Here is a 9,197-nt window from a genome sequence, read left to right as displayed (position 1 = left end):
GAGCTATATGTGTAACTCCAATCTTTGATTATGTATTGAGCATTATCCTTAATCAGTACCTATATATATGTGTAACTCTAATATTTGATCATGTATTGAGCATTATCCATAATTACTGCTTCGTTGTGTTTATAGCATTAGAATAACTTGTAAGTCTTTGCAGAAACTATGGAACGGGACCAAGAAAAGGAATACATCGTCGAGGACATTATCTGTGATGATGACGATATCACCTCTCTTTATCTAAACCAATCCGGCGAGGGAGACGAGCAAAACCGTGGAGACGGCTTCGGTGAGGGAGATGAGCAAGACCACCGTGGAGATGGCTCCGGTGAGAGAGAAGGCGACGACTCCGATGAGGGAGAAGCTGACGACGCCGAGGTGTATATATATTAATTAACCAAGCCTCCAGATTTGTGCATATACATATATTAACGTTGTTTCTTCTTTTAGACCTCCCGATCAACAAAATCTACTGGAAGTAAACGAGGTGCGGCCAGAAAGATGGAAGACCATGAAAGGTGCACCATCACAGAAATCGCTGAAGATGGCGAACCGATTGCTCCCAAGGATCACGCAAAAAAGTTTGTAAGTCAATGCGAAGTTATTGTTAGGGACACCATCCCGATCACCACTCAAGAATGGAAGAAACCTGCAAATGCGGAAGGGGTTACTTATGTCGACACGAGATCTAAAAATATGATGTTTAGGAAGCTCCTGGTAAATTTCATCTTCCCGGAGCCAACTAAATCTAAATGTGAGAATGACAGGCCAGACCCTGAGGATCCCGAGCTGAATATCGTACATCGAAGAGTCAAGAAGTGGGCTCTTAAGAAGATGGCAAAACAGTTCAACGGCTACAAGAAGAAATTGGACAAAGACTTTGTCTAGCAAAAAAAGACTCCGGATTTCAATGGACCCTGTGAGAAGATAAAAGACCAATGGGAGGAATTTGTGAAGTACAAGACATCGGAGAGGGCAAAGAAAAGGTCATCCACTAATAAGAAAAATGCTGCTAATAAGATATACTACCAAACCTTGGGGCAAGGAGGCTACAAGGCTGGCAGGCCTAAGTGGAAGAAATGGGAGAACGAACTAGTTCGTAATGGGATCTAGCCAGAGGTATTGAAATGGAACCAGCGATCAAGGGATTGGTTTTACGCGCATGGGGGCATGTTGAACTCACAAGGGGAATGTATATATACACCAAGACATAAGGAAAACCCACTTCCCATCGAAGCCTTTAGAAATGTTGCAAAGGAAGTTGAAGAGGGGAAGTTCCATCCCGACAGAGAGAAGGACAAGCTCGCATGTGCCCTTGGGAATCCTGAACACCTAGGACGAACACGAACCATACCAGGTTCCAAGCCGTGGTATATTGGGTTTCCTGCAGAAATGAAGAAATATCCCGATAGAAGCCGTCAGAGGCGAAAAGATATGGTTGAAGAACGTGTTTCTAAGATAGAGGAGCAAGTGAGGCAGATAATGTCAGGCTCGGTCACCCAACCTCAAGCTAATCCGCATATAGAAGAAGCTACATTCGATGCTACCGGCCTGGGATCTCAGCGGAAAAGCAGCGTGGCTTCCACGGAGCTGCCGGGTGATGATGCAGATGTGGATCTAGTGCGGGGTGATGATGCAGATGTGGATCCGCCGATGGCTCCTCGCTACCCTGTGGATCATATCATAGAGTCGACACCTTGTGAGCTACATGTCAAAGTGATGGGCTACTTAACGCTCAAGGCGGCGATCGGCTATGTCTTACCGCCAGTACCTGATCAAAGATACCACTGCAGACCGGTTCCACATGGCTACGCTATTGCCAGGGTGGATCAAGTTATGGATGGGTATGGGCCGCTGAAGCTTGACCACCCTGCCGGTGGAGGGGATTTGCTAGAGCTTGGAGAAGCCAAGAACACTACAGTTCTATGGCGAAAGGAATTCATTGTGATTCCAGGTTGGATGGCGCCAACAAGGTCTCCACCGATGCAGCCGTCTCCAGTGCGTCAGCAGTCTCCGTCGCTTTTCCAGTCTCCATCGCGCCAGCCTTCTCCGCCGCCGCGCCAACCTTCTCCGCCGCCGCGTGAGCCTTCTCCGCCGCCGTAGCCCACCACTAAGTCTAAGAGCAAAAGGCGGAACGCTCCGGCAACGAGTCGTAACCGATCACCGAATTGCCGACAAGAGCCCCTCCCAAGAGTGAGTAAGGTTCCTCCCAAGAGACCCTCAGACGAGGAAAATGACAGGATCGCAAAGGAACAGTACATGAAATCCAATTTTGGCAAGAAAAAGCCCCAGCCTGAGCCCGAGCCGCCTATATCTAAGGAAAAAAAGTTGAAAATGCTGAAGTACCTTCATCAACCTGAGCCAAGTCTTTCATCGAACTATGACCGCTCTATTCGCAAGTCAAATGTGGTAGCAAAGGAGCGGTGGGAAAAAAGTAAGGTAGAAGGGAAACCAGTTCCCCAGCTTGGAAACCAGAAAAACTCGTGCCCCCCGCTCCAAGTGTATCCCGATGTCCTACAGTGCCTTGATCCGACGCTGGTAGCACTATACAAAGATGAGGCAGATGCGGCCGATATGAGTATTCCTAAGTACTTAAGCCGCATCGAATTCATGCACACGGATGATGTCCAAATAGCATACAAGTACAAGTACGAGCAACCTCTTGTCAGAGCTGAGGAGTTTCCTTATCTATCAACACAACTGCGAAGACTGCATAAGTGGTACATGGATGCATGTGAGGACGGTCAGAACTGGATCATGATGGAAATCAAAGATGAGCACTACGGGCGTGGAAATGACGTGATAAACATCGAATTTTCTGAATTATTTTAGTTATTCAATCAAGACGCCCTCGACAAATCTCTGATGAGTGCCTATTGTCTGTAAGTATTATTTATGTAATTAAGTCTGTACCGTGGCTCGTCCATTGCATGCATATAACTATACTCACTATATTATGCAGAATGAAGATCCGCGAATGCCGACTTGGGCAAATCTATGACATTGGGTTCGTTGACCCATATACCGTGCATGAGTATGCTGTCAACAACTTTCCCAAGGACACGGAGGATAACTTGGTACATGCCTTAAGGAAACACTCATACAAAAGGGAAATACTATTTCCTTACAACTTCGGGTGAGTGTTACTGTCTTCACACATTAAATCTTTTTCGCTTACTACATGTGTTAAGTGTAATTGATGAGTTATGCATATGTCCGTAGGTTTCACTATATCCTGCTAGTCATTGAACCTGACGCCTGAGTAGCAGAAGTCATGGACTCGAAAAGTAAACCCCTTGCGGCGTGGGGGGACATGGCTGATATTCTCCAGAGGGCTTGGAAACGGTTCACCAACAAGGCTCCGGGTTCGTGGAAAAAAGAGCTTGAAATTAGACCTGTACCGGTAAGTACTACTAGCTAGGCCGCGCATCTCTTTGATTCAATACCATTATTACCATCCTTGATTATTATTTTGATTGAACTTTGTTCTCGTAAAGTGCTTGAGGCAAGAGGACGGGAATAATTTATGCGGGTTCTACGTTTGCGAGTTCATTCTCCAGACGACCCACCAGGGGGCCAAAATTTTAGATCAACTTGAAGTACGTAAACAACATTCATAACTTTATTTTATCACCTTGTGCTTCATTCACATACATATATATATACTAACCACCTTCTTGAAATTATTAGATCCAACGGTTGCGGAACGGTCTTCTAGCAACCGAGTTGAGCAATTCAAGAAGAATTGGCGGGATTCTTACTTGAGCAAGTCATAGCTCCAGACGGAGCATACTATCAGCCCCCCCCCCCCCCAATTTTGGATAGAAATTATTTTGGAAGTTGATGTAGACATATATGCATGAACGTGTGTCACTTCGATTGATATATTCATAACGGTTTTTATGTAATATAATGGTTTCCTATATATATGTGTCTGCATTATATATGTGTGTGCATTATAGCGTTCTGGTGAAATTCTATGCCGCGGCAGCGTTTTAGTGCAATTCCCTGCCGCGGCAGGGAAGGGCCCCAAAACGCTACCGCGGCAGAAACCTTTAGCACCGGTTCGTGTTACGAACCGGTGCTAAAGGTCCTCAGCCCGGGCGCTCCTCTGCGGGTCACGTGGTGCCCCTTTAGCACCGGTTCGCAACTAAACCGGTGCTAAAGGGGGGGGGCCTTTATCACCGGATGAGTTGCACCGGTTGGCCATCCGGTGTATATGGCCATTACAAACCGGTGCTAATGCCCCGTTTTCTACTAGTGAGTCATACTCCCTTTGTCTCACGGTACTTGGTTTGCCCGAGAATGTGCGCGCCAGGACAACCTTTAGTTTCGGTTGGTGGGTGCAACTGGAACTAAAGGTGGTAACAAAACTATAGGCGGGATAAGGACGCGTGGGAGGACGCACTGCTCGGCGAGGTAAGACATGTAGCGCACGACATCATGCCGGAGGAACCAACCAGGACTAAAGGGTATTTCGATCGCCGCTCAGAATGCACGCGTCAGTCCAACCTTTAGTCCTAGTTGGTGGGTGCAACCGGAACTAAAGGTGGTAACAAACCTGTTGGCGGGATAAGGACGCGTGGGTGGACGCACTGCTCGACGAGATAAGGCCTGTAGCGCTCGACGCCCTGTCGGAGGAACAAGACGAAGGAGGAAGCGGCGCCGGGCCTATAAAAGGAGTGTCGCTAATCGCAAGCAGTTCAACAAGCCAACCAAGAAGGTAGGGAGCTTCGTCCCCGTGGCCGGAGGAAAGGGTTGGGAAATCTGCCGTGGTGGGTCTTCTCGAAGATGTCGTTGGTGTGCACGCCCTACGACATCTTTGAGGAGCTCGCCCTCGAAAAATTTCCCTGCAAGCCGAAGAACGCCTCCATCTCCATTGTTGGTCTATTCTTATCAGCAACATCTTCCCTCTCCTACAAACTCCTTCGATGGTAGGTCACAATCTCTATTTAACTAGCAAAAACAAGCCAACTAAGAAGGTAGGAATCTTCTTCCCCATGACCGGAGGAAAAGGTTGGGAAATCTTCCTTCGGTGGTGCTTCTCGAAGATGTTGTTGGTGCGCACGCCCTACGACATCTTCGATGAGCTCGCCCCGAGAAAATTTCCCCGCAAGCCCAAGAACGCCTCCATCTTCATTGTTGGTATATTCATATCAGCAACATCTTCCCTCTCTTGCAAACTCCTTCTATGGTAGGTCACAACCTCTATTTAACTAGTAAAATAAAGGAAGAAGACAGACTATTCACAAGCTAACATTATTTTTTCACTGTGGAGGAACAAAATAAGTATGAGGAGGGTGAAGAAGAGGAAGCCAGACCTGGGTTGAGTAGGGAGGGACAAAATGAGTACGAGAAGGATGGCTTCACAGTGGATGATGCCGATGAAGATGAGAAGGAGGAGTAAAAAAGAATGACAAAATGGTTAATACTTTGAATAGTTAAGATTAATTATTTTAGAAAATAAGAAATGGTTTTGGATTGCTTCTCCAAATTCAAACACTTTTCATGTTTAAAGTTTGGCCAGATTCAAAAGTATGGAAAAGTTTCATATCAAACACTCATCAAATAGTCAAAATTATAATAGACTTCAAAACAGTTCGTGAAAACAAAAGGTTTTTAGTCCCTGATATGGGGTTGCCCGATCTTCTCAGTAAGCGAGGTGGATGGTGATGAACACACGATGAACACAGCGGAGATACCCGATGATGAAGTGGAGATAACTTGTATGACGCCGACGAAGTCTCTCGATTGATTCCTGTCGCCAATGCAACAGCTCTCAACCCTGCAAGATATTCGCAACTCCACACACTTGCGCACGTAGCCACCGACCACGAAGCGGTAAATTGCAATCTTCTAATCCCCAATGGAACAATAGATCACACAAACTTTCAGTAGCAAAAACACCAGATCGATGCGAATTGGTGTATAGATTCAATAGAGTTGCGTAGCAATCAACTATGAACTAGGGTTTATCTTAAACGTGGTCTCAAGCTATTATGGGGGCGTCCTGGGCACTTATATAGGGGTTTAGGACGACCAGAAAGTCGAAAATAACAATAACAAACCGACCTAGATTGAGATCTGGTCGAGACTGACTCGGACTCGGCCGACGTGGGGGCCGGTCGATCGGGACAGGGGCCGGACGGGCCGGCAGGCACTGGGCCAGGCGCCGGGCTGGCACCGGGCGGGGGTGCCAAGGTTCCTGGACAGTGCCCGGCTGGCACCGGTGCAGGGCCCGATAGGCGCCGGGTCATCCGGCGTGGAGGCCGGTGGCACCGGACGTGGCGGCCGGTGGCGCCGAGCGTGGCACCGGCCTGGACTTCCTCTTCTCCCTCCTTCGCGCATGCCTCCCTCTCCTCCCTCGCGCGTCCATGGGATGTCTTCATGTCCAGCTCCATGTCCAGCTGCTCCTCCCCTCCTCGTGCGATGATTGATCCATCTTCGTACCTGATCATACATAAGTAAAATGACTTAGGCAGTATAAAGTTCTCATTGATCAAAGTACCATTCAGAAGCGAATTCACGTGTTCTTTAAGTAGCTTCGCACGAGCCCTTGTAATAGGTCTAATCCTGACTTCATTGGACTTGAGCTTCACAGCAACTTCATCTGCATCTTGTAATGACGAAGGTAGTAGTTCGGTAGGGATGTCCTCATCAGTCCCGATTTGGGACACAGACTAGGACTAGAGGTCCTCAGGCCTGCTGTATCCTAGCTACCTCCACTACAACACTTTTTGTCCTGATTGGTTTGTTCAACGGGGACTAAAGGTCCCGTCCGAACCAGGACTAGAGGTGGCCGTACCCCATGCTCGTTCTAGCCGTATGCATCGGGACTATTGCTAACATTAGTAATGCATCGGGACTATTGCTAACATTAGTCTCGATTTTAATGACAACCAGGACTAATGCTCCTTGCAGCTGGGGACCAAAGACTCTTTTTCTACTACGTGAAATCTAATAATTGCCTGGGCACTTTGTTGTCTTCCCTGGTGCTCACGTGTGTGCGTCGTCCGATCAGAAACGGGTGGTGGAATGGAAGCGGCGGTGAGTTCCGACAGATTTTGTGGTCCAGCGCGCTGCGCGCACGTGCGAGGGGGGAGAAAGACAGATAGCTCCGAAATTTCCCCATTCTCGTTCGGCCCCCTCGTCTCCAGTCGATTGTGGCCGGCGGCGCAGCGGCAGCCAGGCCCCGGCGACCAACCCAATCCCAAGCTGCCATATCCGCCGCTCCTCCTCAGCCTCCCCTTCCTCCTGGTGATTGGGTTGGGCATCCCACATACGAGGGCAGGGGAGGCCCGACACGTGCGGTCGAGAAAGGGCGGCGCAACGGTGGCGGAGGCCAATACTGGTGAACACGGCCCGCGAGAGAAGCTCGCGTTCGGGGAGCAAGAGCTGGTGGTGCTTCTTCCGTTCAGCCACAGAAGGTCGATTTCTCTCACCATTCCTTCCTATTTTTCCTTGCGTTGTGGACTTGTGGTGTATGTTTGGATAGAGCTGCAACGGGCAGAGGAATTAACGAATCAGGCTGCGTGATCTCATTTTTTAGTGCTCCTGCTTACCGTGAAGATCTGAGACGGGTGGCCGGGCTAGGAGGTGTCCGCGAGAGAGCGTCGGCGGCGTGGTGCTGCGTCCGAACCGTAGCGCCCTTCTGTCGATTTCTTTGCTGGTGAGTGATTTGATCTTGGGCGCTTCCCCGCCGTTGTTGCTTCCGTGTTTTACCTCGACGAGCGTTTGATTTAGTGGCGGAGGCACAGCCCGGCTAGCCTGGGCAGCCCGGGCTCCGCCGACAAATACTCTGTCGATTGTACAGTCGCATGACGGCATGAGTGTTCTACCTCCAGTTTTATTGACATTTTAACTCGCAGCAGTCTCAGCTCGCCAGTGTTGCCCAGGCCAAGGTTGAGCTGGGATCAACCACTAATTTGATTTATCTCCCATTTGGTCACGGTGGTGCTTGTTAGTAAGAGAAGAAACCAGGCTCACAAATGTTTCCATACCTCAGCCGGATGTATATTTTTCATCAAGAAATGTGATTTGTAATCATGCGCTGTATTTTTATGCTTGGAAATTTGCTTATGGATGAAAAAAACCGATAAATTCATGAATATGTATGTAATTTTCTATACACAGGATGTATGTATTTTATACCTAAAGTTTTTGGTCATATTATCATACAATAGGGGTACTGTATTATCGTAGGATGTAGATTTTGAACAATAAATACATCCTGTTAAAGTGGCTGTAGTGTTTTCCTGCGCGTAGGATGTATTTCTCTACTCAAAAGTTTCCATATGGTAGAATGTTAGTTTTTTCAAAGTTATTTATGGATGTAACACGTAAAATCATTAGTATTGGACATAATACACTGATTTTCTGCTATTTGACGTTGGCAACCTCATATTCTGTCCCAAATGAGAGCCTGTTTCCAATTGTACTTGATGGAGATGGGGTATGATTTCTAGGTCTGCTGACATATCGGGGAATGTACTTTTTCTTTTATTGCTCTCGAGAAACTTCTAAAACAATTTTGATCCCTAGATGTAACTTTTTGCAGTTCCATGTAATATCTTGTCTCTTTTATGAATTTCTAATTAACATCTCCAAAAAACTAAGTAATTATGTTTCTGGATGTATTTTACGATTATGTAAAAAAAAAATTGTGGAACTTCTAAAACAATTATGTTATCTGTATGTAAGTTTTTCTCTTAATTTTTTTACATCTAGAACAATAAAACGATGTAACTCTCATATATTTTCGTTTATTTCATATGTAACTATTCCTGCTGGAGCCAAACAAAAAATTAGAAAAACAAAGAGAAGGTAAATTCATTTAGATGTGCTTTTATGTTGAGGTTGAACTTGTTCAATTTTTCGGGCATGAACTTTTGGTGGAAAGTAAAAGGTGCACGAAGGACCCAAGGCGTGGGAGAGGGATACGTAGTGCTTCGGTTCTGCTTATCGTGCCTTTCAAGTGACGACAAAGTAGAGAGGCAAACTACTACGCGGGAGAAATACCGGTTGAGCAAGTGGGAACATGACTTTTCTAGTTTTGGATCGCGTGGGACAGGGTGGCATGCTTCTTTCTGTTTTGGGGAGGGGCACCGTGGAAGTCTAAAACGTGCCCGCGCACTCTGTAGCAATGCCCTTTCTACTAATGCATTTCTAAAATTGTCACTTCAAATCCCGCTTCT

At 47.0% G+C, this 9,197-nt stretch overlaps 1 long non-coding RNA gene across 1 annotated transcript; it reads left to right on the top strand.

The window, feature by feature from the left end:
* The first annotated feature begins 7,117 nt into the window (after positions 1 to 7,117).
* Positions 7,118 to 8,170, top strand: LOC124679139. The gene is made up of 2 exons (XR_006994828.1): positions 7,118 to 7,430; positions 7,553 to 8,170. It is a non-coding gene; the product is annotated as an uncharacterized LOC124679139 (long non-coding RNA).
* The last annotated feature ends 1,027 nt before the right edge of the window (positions 8,171 to 9,197 follow it).

This window comes from Lolium rigidum, chromosome 7, assembly GCF_022539505.1.
Source record: "Lolium rigidum isolate FL_2022 chromosome 7, APGP_CSIRO_Lrig_0.1, whole genome shotgun sequence".
NCBI classification, from domain to species: Eukaryota; Viridiplantae; Streptophyta; class Magnoliopsida; order Poales; family Poaceae; genus Lolium; species Lolium rigidum.
Note: the sequence above shows the minus strand (reverse complement) of the source record. Positions and strands in the feature narration are given on the sequence as shown.